At 38.5% G+C, this 13,810-nt stretch overlaps 1 protein-coding gene across 8 annotated transcripts in view; it reads left to right on the top strand.

Moving 5' to 3' along the window:
* Grik1 (glutamate ionotropic receptor kainate type subunit 1) overlaps positions 1-13,810 on the top strand; it is a 402,690-nt gene that overhangs the window by 326,846 nt on the left and 62,034 nt on the right. The window lies entirely within an intron of this gene.

The following is a 13,810-nucleotide window of genomic DNA, read 5'->3' as shown; positions in this document are numbered from 1 at the left end:
TTTTTTTTTTTTTTGCTTAGGTTTTCAAGGGGCAAAATAAGCTTTTAGAGAAGTTCAGGAGGGGTTCCTAAGTCATTGGCATCTATACCGCATGTTTACCTATCTTCCTGGAATTTCAGTAACTTTCAAACCAGAACAGAGAACAGAATGGGAAACTCTGAGAGACTGCCCTAGTCAACATCCTCATGTTAGAGAAGAAAGCTTGGAAGTCCTCAGGCAAGAGATAGCTCAGTTAAAGTAATTATTCCTAAGCCAAAGAAGTGTTGATAAAGGAAATGCATTCCAGAGTTTCAAGGTTGAGCAAACTGGTATCATATTGTGACTGAAATCAAATCATGAAGGTTTCTGACATGAGAAGGTTTAACAGTGAAGGTCTTGTGTCATTTCAGAGTAATTTCTTGTATAATTATGTCATCTTTGTATCTTGGGAAGTTGTAGTAGTACCAAATTTTTTAAACAGCTTGCTCAGAACTGTAGTTTTATTAGCATGCAGTAAACAGAGACTAGACACCTAACAATGTTAGTGCAAAGGGACTGGTAAGTCCCAAAGGGAATTGGTTAATATAAACTACTTCAGTATTAGGAAAGCATAGCTTGGAGGGAAACACAATCAGTTATAACAAGAGACTGCTATGTGGAGTATTATAGGATATAAACAAAGCACAATTAAGACCTTTAGAATAAAGGATGGGGAGGTGGCTCTGTAGTTAAAGCACTTGCAAGGCAGGTGTGAAAACTATGTATGAATTCTTAGCACCCATGTGAATGCTGAGTAGGAATGGTGACCTATCTGTAATCTGTCTCCATTCCTGGAAGGTAGAAACAGAAGAGTCCCTGAGTAAGCTGGCTAGCAATACTGGCCTTCTCAGCAAGCTCTGAATTTGATTGAGACCCTGCCTCATTGAGTAAAGTAGAGGAATGGCCAATGACAATACCCCACATCAACCACAGGTTTCCACATGCAAAAGAACAAACTTGGACATACCCATACCCACACAAGTGTGCCTCTACACATGCAAACATAAACACATTGAAAATTGAGGCAGAAAAAAAATCTAGAAGACTGGGCATTTTAAATGAAGTGATTCTGGTAGCTTCCAATCAGAGATGGCATTGGGATTGATACCTATTGGTTCTTTTGGTAATTCAACAACTATGCCATGAGTACTTTTGGAATACCTAACACTTTCCTTGTTAGTTGGAACATATCAGTAGACAGGTCCCCATCTCTGCTGTTGTAACATTTGCATTATATCAATAAGACTTTTAAAAACCTGTTGGAAGGTGGAGTTTCAAGTAGAGAGAGTAGAAAGAACAAATGTATAAATTACGAGTGTGCACAGAGTGTGAGGTTGAATCCATAACATTAGAACACAGAGTTCATGGGTAGTAGCTCTTGGGAGATAAGCACCTCTATTGCCAGCTATATGCAGGGAAGGATCTTTGGACCAAGGGCACAGCTCTGATGTTTCTGAGCTACTTTCAAAGCCACACCAACATACAAGCTTTGGACTTCAGTTGGCATGCCACTGAATCTAGACAGTCATGAATTGTACCCATTCATGAACCCCAAGAGGCCACCAAGGAGCTGATTCCGATACAAATACACTTGGGTCTTTTTATTCAAGCTCAAGCTTGGACTCACCACTGACTGTGATGCAGCAGGATGGGAAGGGAAGTCCTGAGACCAGTTTCAAACAAGCACTTATACAGATAAGCAAACAAGCAAGGGAGTTTCTTACGTGGCACACATCTGATTGGGGAAGGATGTTGGAATTTTGTTGCCCTTTAAAATAACTGGCTGGTTCTGGGAGCCAAACTATAAACTTAACTTCTGGTTTCCTCCTGATTGATGGTTGTTATGGAGTAAAGTATGGTGCCAGTTTGTTGGGGAGTAAACTGGAAATTAGTGCTAGGTGTTGGCTTGTTGGTTAACTCAGTTCAGCCTTAGGTCAGTTCTCTAAGATGGTGTCTAAACCCAAGATCTGGTCTCTCACTATCACCAGACTAGTGCTTTGCTGAGAGAATACTGGGATTGTACTAGGAAGAAGTAAGTGTGGGTTGGTGTAAGGGAATATGAACTAGCTATCCAAAGAAGGACCATGAAAACAAGTTATCCCAAAAGTAATCGTAGCACTGACAACAGTGAGACACATCCACTTCTTGACTATGCAAGAAGACTCCATGAAATTCCCTTGCTTACAATTCAACAAAACTATTTTCCACAGAGTGGTTTGCATTACTTTAAATAACACCTTGGGTTATAGGGATGATGAGAGTCAATGACTGCATGACCAATACTGTGGTTACAATGACTTACTGAACCCGATGCTGCCACGAAAAGTATAAAAGTTATCAAATCCCATTAAACTCCAGTGGATAGTTCAAAATAACACAAATCATGCCAAGTGTATCTGACTTTCCCAATTCCATAACACCATTATTAAAACTATTTACTTATCAGCTGTATATTCTCTATAATTACAAGGTATACAGATAATAGACAGACAGATAGATAGATGTTTGATCAATAGACAGATAGTAGACAGTGAAAGGAAAGGAGGAAGCAGAAGGGAGGGGAACATCAATTATTAGCGTGTGAAAGAGGTAGGTTTCACTTATTCTGTAGGCAACTGAAAATGTCTATTCAAAGTATTCTCCTGAGGAATCTGTTATTCTATAGTGATTATTGCATAATAATAGCAGCAGCTGCAGCAAATATCTAGAGATTATTTTTTTTTAATTCAACAAGTATGTCATGAGTACTTGCTAGGTCAAGCTTCAAGCCATATTTCAGTGATTGTCAATATGTGGTATGAGGACCACCTTCATCAAACTGAATGAAAATGGTTGTAAAGAGGCTGGGATTCCACCCCAAACAGGTGCATGTGACATTCTTAAAGATGAGTGTTGTTCTACCTCACACAGAGCATATGATATGCTCACATAAAATAAGAGTCATTCTATTAATACATCTGATGGCCTAGGAGGGCCATCTGTGTTTTACTAAGAAGCAACATGCATGAAAAAGGCTTACAGAGAGAATAACGTTTACTGTAAGCTATTCTATGAGTAACCAGTAAGAATAAGGGGTAAGCAAGTAAGCAAAAAGAAAATAAGCCAATTGGTTTTTATAGAGCATCTATGCTAATGGTCCTTTGTGAAGACTGACCTATTTCTATCTTTATAGCATTTAGGTGAAGGTAGTACTTACCTTTGCAAATGAAGATTGAAGCAATTTGCCCAGAGCCACTAGCTATTAAAATAAGGGTCAAGATTTGAACTCACATCATTTGATACTGAAGTCAAATTATCACATAATACCATATTGCTATTCCACGTTAATAATGATTTCAATTTGCTGTCATTATATTGAGTAGTGCCTTTTTGACAATGCTAAGTTTGTGACAAAGCTTTGTGAATAACACATGACACACGATTAGCTGCCTTCTAGCACCTTGGTTGTTGCTGTTGGTATTGGTTTTTAATTTCTTGGTGCAGTGAGGTTGGGATTGTCCAGACTGAAGAGAATAGCAACTTGTCCATTTGTTGTTTTACTAAATCCTCCTGTTTTTAACCTGAAAACTTGCTAATTTTCCATGTAACTTTTAAAACTCATTCTGCCATATTACGGATGTGGTGTGACTTGTAAAAGTCAAGGCAGTATTGACATCTCAGAATAAAAGGAAAAAAGCTATTTTGAACTTGTTAAAATAAAAGCAGAGGAGGAAAAACTGTGTAGGTATATACAGAAGACATTTTGATGGGAACAAGCTTGTGTGACGAGAGAGAAAGAACTTTAAAATGTGCTTTACAATTAAAGTTTTAAGTCAGCAAAAGACAACAACGTTTATGGTGGAAAAAAAAAAACTTCTCAGCCAAAGAATACGATTCAAAAACCCAAATCACAGAGAGCGAGCCTATTTGAGATCTGTTTCACCTAGTGGTTGGCAAACAGAAGGAGTTGTGAGGGCACTGAGAGGCAGGAAATCAGAAGTGATTCAACTGCAATGTCATGTAAGTCCAAGAGTTCAGATACTGTTTTAAAGAATTTCCTTTAATTCTTTATTAAAGAATTTAAAGAATTGCCCTTTGCAGTGGCAATCAGAATCCTGTGATGAATTCCAGATGCCCAGATTAAGGACCAGACAGAAAAGGCTACATGAGAGTGGTTCCTTTGATTCTCCTACAGACAGCAGCATCTAGCTTGGTGACCTTGACTTTCAGGACAGTCTGCTCTGTGTTAGACAAAGCAAAGAAACTAGAAAATAACATCTTAGAAGCCAGAGCATAAGTTTTTGTCTCTCTGAGTGATTCCTCTGGATCTAAGATGACTCTACCTGGGCAACTCAGACATGAAAAGAGCCTGTGACCTATTGAGGTGCCAGGAGTAGAATGATGACTCATGAATATTCCTTTATTTTCTCTTTCATTTGGTCATAGAGGGTGCTCTCTCCTCAGGACACTTGCAAAGTCCGTATTCACATATAACACAGTGTGGAAAAGCTCCTTGGCCTTTGTGGTTTTCTCATGTGGAGGCCCCCGGGGAATGCAGGGTGGCAAGCAGAAAGCAAAGGCAGTCTGTCTCACAAAGCCCTCAGAGATTATTACTGACTGTAGGATTTGCCCTTTTGGATAAATTGGGATGATCTGATGCAATAGAAGAGTCTATTGTAAGGGTCACATGAGATAGCACAGGGACATGCCTTCATATCTCCCAGACTTAACAATATGACTCTCATACAAATCCAATGTGAAGAGACTCCCCAAATGTTAATGAAGGTGGAGGCACCAGCCAACACCAATGCTAGTTCACACTTAGAGGAGCAATGGTTACCGTCTCTCCACCAGAAGACAGTGTCTGAAATAATCCTGTTGAGCTAGAGCCAAAACTTCATGTTCTACAAGGCAACTTTTAAAGATCATGAATTACTTACATTTCTGTTGGGCAAAAGAAATATCTGTATGTTAACATATAAGTTCATAGTCAGAGCTCTCTGCAACAGAAAATAACACAACAACAAAAATATATAGAAACCACTGGAATTAAATCACTCATTTGTGGGGCTGTTATCATATAAGGCACTAGGCAAATACAGAGATCTTTTTTAAAATGTTTTTATTTTCAAGATTTGGGTAATTCAGCAGTCTGTGATTACATCACAAATAGTGTCAGAAGATTACTCATATTGAAGGAAGACTGTTGTCACTGAATTTGGGCTTGATTAATTTACATGAGGCATAGGAAGATATTAATTAACTATATAGGCTACTGGAGACTAGTTGACAGACTCAGAGCCACTTCCTCAAGCAGTTACTGAGCTCAAAAACTAGTTTCTATTAGAAAATTTCCAGAGTAATATTTGACTTTACTTTCCAAAGTTTTTCTCTTTCAGAAATTATTTTTGTTATTTTTACTGACTCTTATTGCAAGGTATTTAAAGGTCCCATTGATTCTTAAATAGATTATCACAAACTCATTTAGTGTAACTTAAGGTTATGCTTACACATATGTATTTATTTGTGTGGGTGGGTGTGTGTGCACACATACATGCTTCCTTCAGAGGCCCTGTGGAGGCCACAGGAGCTTGTCTGTTCTTCCAACATGTTTTCCCCAGGTTTTGAACTTAAGTGTTGGGCTTAGCTCTCAGTGTCTTACCCACTGAACCATCTTGCTACACAACTTTATTCTCTTATAATTCTGGAAGTCAGAAATCTGACCCAGGCCTCATGGACCCAAAATCCAAGCTTTGGAAGACATTCTCTAAGCTGTGTCTTGTGTATCTCTGCCTCTGACTTTAAAGCGAGTGATGTAGCATTGTTCCATCCTCTCTCTGACTTCTGCAACTGTTATTACTTCATCCGTGTCTACCTGACCCTTCCTGAGTCCTTGTCATATAGATCTTTGTGGTTATGTAGAGCAAAGTCAGATTACCCAAGTGATCATCTCCTCTTAATGTTTTTGACTTGATCGCATCTGTGTAATTCTTGCAGACATAGTCTAGTGTACAAGATTAGTACATGAGCAATGGAAAAGGGACAATGTTATTCACTTAATCATACAAGTATATTAGAACAAGTCAACATATGTATCCATATATGCGCTTCTATACAATTTGGTGAGTGTACCTTTCTTCAAGGTTCTGAACATGGGGGTGATTTCCTGGCTTGCCAGGAAAATACTTTACTTACCACTGAGAAGCCTGGAATCCTGCAAACCAGAGAATGATTGAGAAAACAGTTTCTTGAAGTGTTAGACTTAGTTCCATATTTGAATACGTGGCCCTTGGTAATAAGTTTGCTGTCTTTGATTAAATGAGATTTGTTCTCTGATATCACAAGCCAAATATCATTATTCAAAAGAAATAAATCCTAATTTTATATTTTGTAATATTTAGGAGAAAATATCACAAATTTTAAACTGTACAACTTATAAATAAAGCCATAAAAACTACATAAACATTGCTAAAATTTCAACACATTTCATTGCATCTCCATAGGCCCAAGGGTATTAAACTCTAAGGTCACAGTCCTCATCTCCCCAAATTCTGAAGGCTACACTCACTCACACTTTTCCATTACCTGTATTTGTTTATGGTTGGAGTGCAATGTATCTTCTGACCCTTGAAAATTCAGCTCATTCTTTACGTTAGATGCATAAAGGTGCATAATGCAACCCTGTCAATGCTCACAAGCCTTTTAATGATTTCCTAAAAGCAAGAAAAATGATCATGTGAATAACACAAGATAGCAACTTATTTATAACAATAAAAGTTATATAAATGTGTATTACCTGCATGGAGCCACATGTGCACACAAAAACAGGCTTGTCAGCATCTTTTGCTAAGAGATTGTCCAGGTATCCAGTGATTATCCACAAATAAACCTCATTTAATAATATCCCAAGATTTGATGATCAACAGAAACTTGAAATTTAGTTTAAATGGATCTGTCACAGGAGAAATTACTATTGATATAAAATTCTGTCCTAATTCTAATTCAATGGATGGTGTACATACCTTTACACTTTCATTTTTAATATTGTGTGGCAGTGCTATCCTATCTAATCAGTGAACCAGTATAAGAAATTTCTGACATCAAAATAACCATCTTTTCCACCAGAAAAAAAAAATCTGTAAAATTTTTAGAAAATTTAGTGTGCTTGAACTATGTAATTCACAACAAAAGAATTAAAGAAAAGGCATATAATATTTTATCTGCTAATATTAAGAAACAATTAAAATTGTTAACAATTTTAACAATTAAGTGTGATCAATAAACACATTGATTACCTGAACTTACATATTTGTACAAAAATGTTTCTGAGGTAAAATATTCTGAATTTTTAAAAATACATTTTTGTTTTGTTTTGTTTGGTTAGGTTTTTTCGAGACAGAGTTTCTCTGTGTAGCCTTGGCTATCCTGAAACTCACTCTGTAGACCAGGCTTGCCTCAAACTCAGAAATCTGCCTGCCTCAGCCTCCCAAGTGCTGGGATTAAAGGTGTGCACCACCACCGCCTGGCTTAAAAATGCATTTTTATTAAGACTCTGACAATGCCATACATGCATATAATATATTTTGATCATAGCCATCGGTCTCTTTTCCCCCTACTTCCACCAAATTGAGCCACTATCCCCTGCAAACTTCATGTCATTTTAAACAATTAACCCACAGAGTCCAGTTAGTACTTTCTTTCCATAGATCTGTGAGTGTGGGGCTATCCATTTTAGCATGGATGACCAATCAGCAGTGATATCCTTAATGAAAACTGACTCTTCCTCCTACCATGTCTGGTCATCAACTGTCAATAGCTCCTCAGGCAAGGGTGGGGCTTCATGAGCCCCTCCCCATTCTATGATGGAAGCAACCATAGCTGCTGAGAGATCATAAACGCACCAGTCCCGTCATGTCCAGAAGACATAATGTCACAACAGCCTTGGACAACCTCCAGCTCTTAGAATCTTTCTGCTCCCTCTTCCACAATATTTCCTGACTTTTGAGGGGAAACCAAATATAATACTAGTGTTCCAATAGGGATGAAAAATCTACCATGACTTTTCCTCTGTACTTTAGCTCCTTGTGTGTTTCTGTATTAACTGTCATCCACTGCACTAAGAATTTTCAAATGAGATCTGAGAACTGAACTAAATATGAATTTAGAGATCTGGATTTAGAGCAAAGTTTGAATTGTATCCATTTAGCAGAATTATGGTAGATTTACCTCTGGGCCTATGAAACTCCTCTGACAAGAGTTCTTTGCCACATTTGCAATGCTAACCATTTCCTCCTGTGGAGAGGACCTCAAATATAATGAGGAAGCTGTTAGTTACCCTGGTAATATTCATTCACTACTTTACCCTTACCCTGGTAATATTCACTCACTACCGTACCCCCAGCCTTAGCTTGCCAACTTGCCATCATTATAGCATTTTATTTACATGACAGATCACCACCTGATAGCAAAGGGCCAGGTTCCCAAACATCTCTGCTGTCTGTGAAGAATAACTCTTCTGCTGCATGGAAAGCACAGAGGCTCTCCCAGCAGGCAAACACCTGGTACTGTGTGTACCTGGCTGGGGTCAGACCAGAAGCTCCTGAGATACTTAGTGCTCCCTGTACCAACCATGGGAGAGGTCAATGAGCTAAGACTAGTCTCTGAATCCAATCTCAGAGAAGAAACTATTCAAACAATGAGCTAGTCAAAAATAATTTTGAACTGACAAATTTAACCAGAACTCCAAATTAGAACACATGATCAGAAAGAGGACAGGGAAGCAAGACATGGAAAGGAAAACAATGCAGACGGAAGACAGGAATGATTAAATGCTATGACAGCTTAAGCTTTGCTCTATAACTGTGGAAAATAGAAAAAGATGTAACTAAGTTGAACGGCCCATACAGCTCACGCTAGCAGGCAACAGTATTCGAGTGCCTTGGTAGGACAGTGTACAACTTTAAATCAGCTGTGTGTGAACCAGCAGGATGGTAGATAGCTGTTTCAGAAGGTTATTACTGCTCTATGGAGCAGGGAAATGACAACTTTTGTATCTATCTGATTTATTAGATAGAATAGGCATTCTAATTAACACCCTAATCTGGACCCTATATAATAGCAAACTGAAAAATAATATTATTTTTTCCGGCATCAAAGGAAATCATACAAGTTTCTTTTGTTAGTTTCAAATTCCAGTTAAGTTTTAGTAACATACATACTAGTCATGTAGAAATGACTTCATGCCAGGCCTGGTGACATGGTGAAGTGTGCTCTTCTAACACCAGCAATGGAGGAGGTATTTCCTTTCCTTGACTTAATGAGGGGAGTTCATCTTTGGGATCTTCATGAACCTTCTATACCAAACCTCACAGATGATTTAATTATTCATAACATTCAAAGGGAAAAATGCCTTAAACTACAGTTCTCAATAGTCCATGTTCCCTACAAGAGGACATTCTGCTCTCAAATAAATCTCTTTTTATGGGAGACAAGATATTCACCATAGCAAATGAGGATGGCTGTGTAGGAAAAATTTGGGAGAGGAATTTAGGATCTTTTATTTATTTAAATTTTCTTTAGAAAAAATGAATAAAGCAATCATTTTAATTAATTAGTATTCATAAGTATCTACTATAAGAGCCTAGAATTGAGTGTTAGGCACTTATATCCCCAACACAAGTATATATACATGTATTACATATATATTTAACTATAACAACTAACAAGTTCTTTTGAAAAGAGATAAATAGGATTAAAAAATGGCTAAGGACACATTTTTTAGGACACATTTTTCTTTTGTTCTCTCAATTTTTGATTTTTATCTTTCGTCCATTAGATAGTATACCCAAAGGAAAATAAGGCAATCGCATTATTTGACTTAGTTGTTGTTAAATGGTAATTGTCAAGAGATCTAACAGGGTAGAGATCAAAGTTATCTCCTAAAATAGGGACAATTGTATAAGTATTGTTTTCAGTTAAGTATACTATAATTGTACCCTCAGCAAATGCATCTATGTAAGGCAAGCAAGTTATAATTATGAAGAATTTAATTATATGCCATTATCTAAATTGTACATGCTTTAGCCCTGTTTCACAAACTGGGGTCCTTGTGGATCTTATTTATGGCATACAGAAATTGTATGTTCACCTTGATCAATAGTTAAGTTGGTGATTAATAAACCCTTGGCAGCAATTAGCCCAAAAGTCCAAAGAACATATACAAATATAACTTATCTAACAACGGGAGGCAGGCAGACGTGTATAATGTTGGCTGCACTGACTTTGAAGGTCAAAAGATATAGCTCGGTAAAAACGCAGGCAGGGAGTCTTTGTAGATATTTGAGGCAAGGAAGGAGGCATTGTCAGGAAATGAAAAGGAGACTTTTTGCCACTTGGATGTACAGGGAGGAAATCGAGAAGTGGGAATTACTCTGGCGCAATGATTGGAACGAACACTAAGTTCAAGAATAAAACCAAGGCAACAGCCTCCAAACAAAGCAACACAATAGGCACACTCTGTAGAAATAAAATTGGATTTCCAAACAGGGTTTTAAGAGCACGCCATGAGCTATATGCTACATCAAGAGGTAAATGCTCCTGGATCTTTACATTTCCAAGGAGCCCCATAAATTCTACACAATGGTCTAAATTGATTCACAACGTGACCTTCGTAAAAAAACAGCTGCCTCAAGGAAAAAGCTTTCCCAAAACTTTGTAGAACTTAATGAAAATAACTACCTCCATCCAAACAGATCAGGAGGTGGGTGAGACTGCTCATTGTCTACAATGAACTTCACCTTAACCCCCGACGCAGTACAGATTTCACCTGAAGCAAAGCTTTAGATAAATTGTCCTTAGACACCAAGCATTTGCAGTAACTTCAACACTAGATAATTCTGTAGCTTTTATATCCACAAAGGCAGCCTTTGGCCTTAAAATAAGAAGGTGGTCGCTAAGCATGAAAATGAAGATTGCTTTGTTATGGGGTAGGGGACTGTGATGCCAGGAACTGTGCAGACACACACAAGAGGAGTCCCTTTCATCCATCATTAGTTGCTTTTGTCCCGTCAATGGGATTTCTATATTTATTTCAGCTAGCGTAACAAGCCATATCACGATTGGCTATAGCAATGTCAACTCATTTTTTAATTGTTATTTTTAAATAATTTCATTCTTTGCATACTAAATACTCTCCCCCAGCACACATTCACACACACACACACACACACACACACACACACACACTTTCCTATCTTTCTCCCATTTTTATTAGCACCTTCCCTACCAGTTCTTTTTCAGTCATGATTTTTGGTTAGGTCCTGCGACCCACTTGATTCAATCAGGACTGTCTGCGTGACCATTGGATTATAACTACCCTGCTGGGCTCATCAGTGGGCTCACAATAAAGTCATTGTGACCTCATTTTGAAGCTGACACTATTGTTCGCTGTTATTTGCAGTCACCCTTGTGTAAAGCCGAGGAACTAAGCCCTAGGATATGAAGAAACAAATCTTCTGTGCTGGGGAATTGGTCTACGTGGGTGCCCAGTTTGCCACCCACACAGTTCAGAGGGAAGCTTGGAGTCTTTACGTACCTCGTCACTTCCTAACATAGTTAGCCACTAGTTCTATTAAGAAATCACATGTAATTCTGAGGTAACAACTGTTCTAGCTAAATGGTAACCAGAAAATACAACTACTTTAAGTACTTTAGCTTCTGATTTTAGGTTGATTCTTTTTTTTTTTAACTTTATATTGTATGCAAATGTACAATGTACATATAGGGCTTGTGTAATATACAGATGCACATTATAGTCTGTACATCTTACTATGGAACAACACTGACTCACATTTACTAGTGTGAAAGTTAGTGGGGGGAGGAATGAAGAGCCATGCTGTTCCTCTGTTCACACGTGAGTATGTGTACTGATTCCCTACATGCTATTCTGTGCTAACTACCTGCTAATACATACCCTGCATATGACTGCGGCACGCTTAAAACTCCTGCAGAGTAATCTCCCGGGAGCCTCTGACCCTGCCACGGTTCTACTCGGATCTTCCAGTGACTCCTGAACCTCTCTACTGCTCAAGAAAACTAGTTTGATTCATAAAACCTTTATTAACAGAGGCTGACCTTCCCTACAAGGCGTGTTTCTCACGACTCCTCACTCTAAATTTAGGGCCCATGGAAACTTTCAGTGTGTTTGTCACTTCCTGCAAACACACTTCCTGCTTTAGCTGGGGGTTGGGGGGGGAGTCTTTGCTTGGCCTTTGAAATCTCAGACATTTTTCCCTGACTCTTTCCTTCCATGTATTTCAGGTACATGTTTGGTTCTTTCCCTGCCTCTGTCTTCATTAAGCTATGTAACTCGGTTCCTCATACTAGTGGGATGGCATCGTAAACCAGTAAGGTGCTGACTGTTGAAGCCGCCGTACACTTTGACATTCCCAACCCAGTCCCTGACGCAGAGAATATGCTCTTATTTCCACATGAACAAATACTAAAAGGAATAAATTAAGCCAGTTGTTTCTGGTGTGATTCTGTTTTGCCAACACCTTCGAGAGACCACCCAGCAACAAAAACTAACTAGATAGCTATGCATCCTGTAGCTTCATCAAATACATAGAAAATTAACCCTTACAACCTCCAACATAAAACCAAGGTTGAGATGACTGAAAATATAATTGTTATAACTGATTGTTAAGATCATATCAGTGTTGTGCTGGGTGTCTTTTAGCCCTCACATAAGCACTGACATCACAGGCCAATAAAGGTTCACGTTAGATAACTTGCCTGCAATCACACATCCTAAATTCACTCTAATCTATGGAAAATCCACTTTCTTTACACTGTTTGTTGGCCATCTGAAGAGTTGTGTATACTGGGAAACATCGTGCAACTGACTTCTCACTTCATGGCATCCTCAGGATCTCCACATTATACAAACCAGACTAATTTCATAAAGCTGGAAGGGAGGAAATCTTAGAAATGTGCACAAAGTTCCAAGTTCATTTATAAGTAAAACTCAAATAAACCAAGTTGCCAAAAGTCACCAAAACCCTGAGGGCTGAAAGCCACTCTTTATTTATTTATTTATTTATTTTATTGCTTAGTGAAACCACCAAAGTTGGCAGTAATTACGATTTTGCTTCTTCAAATCATGTCGATGCCCATATAAATGCTATAACAGCTCTTGGAAAGGATTTCCACAGCTTAAATCCTGGGACCTGTTAATGTCACTTTATACGACCAAACAAACAAACAAAAATCAACTCTAACTGTGTGCTTGAATGAAAGGTGAAGGCATGGAGAAATACGCCATCACCACACATGGAGGCTCTAAATGCAACCCTGATCAGAGCAAGATTCATACAAACAGCAGAGGGGTGTGGTGGCCTCAAGACAGAGTACTGAGCGCCATTAAAAGCAAGAAGAGACAGCTAAAGTGTCCTCAAGCACCTCCAGGAAACCTCCAGATAGGTCCTCCAGAACACAGGGCTCTGCCAACACTGTATCAGCACTCACAGAACAGTTTTAAACCAACAAACTCTCTAGGTCTGGACTCACACCCTGTTGATCCTGGCACTTGGGGGGCAAAGGCAGCAGAATAGGCATGTAGGGTCAGACTTTGGCTTCCTGGTGAGTTTAAAGCAGATTGGACTAAGAACCTTTCATTGGACTGGGAGGTGGGAAGGGGGGCTGCAATCAGGATGTAAAAATGAATAAATAAGTAAATTAATGGAAAAAATAAACATAAAAAACAATGGACTATAGCAACCATAAGAAACTAAGATTCCTAAATATTAAGAGGTAT

The sequence above is a fragment of the Mastomys coucha genome, unplaced genomic scaffold (assembly GCF_008632895.1).
Source record: "Mastomys coucha isolate ucsf_1 unplaced genomic scaffold, UCSF_Mcou_1 pScaffold12, whole genome shotgun sequence".
NCBI classification, from domain to species: domain Eukaryota; kingdom Metazoa; phylum Chordata; class Mammalia; order Rodentia; family Muridae; genus Mastomys; species Mastomys coucha.
This window is presented reverse-complemented; position numbering and strand designations above follow the sequence as displayed.